Raw genomic sequence first — 2,500 nt, forward strand, 5'->3', positions numbered from 1 at the left:
ATAATCTACGCATTTATTGCAAAGTTGTCATGTTATACGTTGACGTATAACCAATGGAGTTAACTTTTTATGAACATTTTGTGACAAATGAAAAAAATAATTTTATTTCAACTTCTGGAAATACATCTTTCATGGTTGTAAAGGCTGCTTGTTCAAACTTGCAAACAATAGATGCTGGGTTTAGTGTAGGATTGACATCTTTGAGCATTCCAAATAACTTTGCGTAAGTTGATCTCTGCTTGTTTGGCAAAAGAGCATAGATAATCTTACGAAAATAATCTTGATACTATTATAAAAGTTCCATCGGCGAACCAAGTACCAGATGAATGTAATTGCTGCAGCCAACGTCCTCTTCCGAAAAACTAAGTTCTGTGTAATCCGGGGCTACTGCCGTCGATCAAAAATATTTCTTCGCTTCCTTCGCCTGCAATGTAAATATTGTACTGGTGCGGTAGGCAGCTGTAACTCTTGAAGATCTACAGGATCCGGAGGGGGAGGGCTTACGACTTCCCTTATACGTTTAATCGTTCTCTTCATGGCTGAAGCATCTGGCAATGATCCTAGTGTAACCTGAGACAATACTTCACTTATTACTGCACTTGGCTTTTCAACGGTGTTTTCGGCACGACGTTTGAAGGCTGTGTTCACTGTAACTATTTCTACATTGACTGCTGACAAATTGTGGGAATGCTTGTTTTCCTCCTTGGTAACTGCCTAGAGCATAGGTAGCAGCGTAAGAAATTTTTGCTGCTGTCTATTTTATTAAACTTATAAAATACAAATAGATGGCCTTGGTGCGCAAATTTTTCCTTCCTTTTTGACTAAGAATGTGTATTCTTTCTATTTAGGGTGTGATGAAAACTGGAATTCATTTTCACAAAACCAACTTTCAACATTTCTACATCTTAAAGCCGATCTAAGAGATGAACACACTATAACAGCCAACACCGGTATGAAGTATGAATTCTCGGCGTATCGAGAATTCCTTCTACGAATCGTTAGCTACGATCTTAGATACTATCGACAAAAGCGGAACCAAGCATACCTTGGTCCCGGAGCGCTCATTAGCGCTGACTTGGTGAGTTGTCCTGGCGCGCGCTGGGTTGGCCGGTTGCGAGTCGGCGGTATAGTGAGTCAGCGGCGTTGAGTCGTCGGCGTTGATTTGTCCCCTCCCGTTCCCTAACACCCCAAAAAATGGTTTTTGTACTGTAGTTAATAATTTATAAAGCTTAATATCGCAAAATTATTTTACATTCGGTTTGTGATTGTTTGTAAAACATCAGCATGTGAAAAGGTTGACGTAATAGTCGAGTTGTAATTGTTTGTCGAAAAAAGTATCGCTAAAAAGGTTTTTTGTTAGCGATAATTTTTTTTTGTAAACCAAGCTTCGTTAGTTTTTTTTGTATCCGTGTTGCACCTGATTGAAAATACACCATTACATATAATTATTATTTTCAGCGTTTTACTCATTCATGAAACCAAGTATGGCACAAAACTATAGCTATTGTCAACGTTGCATTTGTATATTCATACAACATTACTTACTGTAAAACCAAGAATTATCGTCAATATCAAGGATAAAATCGATTTAAAACCTAAGTGTAGAGGTTTCTTTTCGTATCAGAAATTATGTAATCACTTCACCAACAAATCATTTTAAACCAACTCATTTTTGTGGTCCGAAGGATGTGCTATACTTGATGTGCAAATTTGGAACAAGGCAGACTTAGAGACGATGGACAAATGGATGGCAAAGACCAACAGGGACGGATGAAAAGAAAAGAGCAAATTGAATAACGCTGCCGCATTTAAGTGATACAGAGGACAGAGGAAACAGGTATTGCTGGAAACGGCAGATGTTGTGGAGAGATATTGATATCGTTGTGCGTCTGTTAATTCTTTCATTCTTTTTCGATTTTTATTTTGGTTCAAAAGTTTTTTTTTTTTTAACTTTTATTTCGTTCCGCAATTTATTTATTTCGTATTGAATGATGAATTGAGTTCTTTAATGGTTAGAATCTTTTCCTAAATTTTTTTTTTCGAAACGTATCTCGTTCGGAAATGTATTTCTGCCTGGCAGAATACTCCACATAAATATTTTGTATACCTATAAAATTGTTCAAGATTTTTTTTGGAAGTCATTATCTCATTGTTTGTATACCTTGAGTAAAACAGATCCACGCACATATCATTCGTTTCGGAATTGATTTCTTTGATGATTTTGTTACTCTATTCCTCATTCTGCATTTTTTACAAAACAGTAACTGCTGATATCTTTTATCAAACACAGTGTACCTCTTTAATCCAGTTACCCAGCGAGAGAGAGAGAGAGAGGGAGAGCTGTGCCTCGTCATACGTTTTTCATATTTCCAGTTTTTAGATGAAGCATACAGCAGCATCCTTCCACACACCAGCTTACATTCAACCATACAGGTGACCAGTATCTAAGGTATTTTATTCAACAGCAAACCCGTTGCGAAAGAGGATACAGAGGTGCCCA

This window comes from Macrobrachium nipponense, chromosome 3, assembly GCF_015104395.2.
Source record: "Macrobrachium nipponense isolate FS-2020 chromosome 3, ASM1510439v2, whole genome shotgun sequence".
NCBI classification, from domain to species: domain Eukaryota; kingdom Metazoa; phylum Arthropoda; class Malacostraca; order Decapoda; family Palaemonidae; genus Macrobrachium; species Macrobrachium nipponense.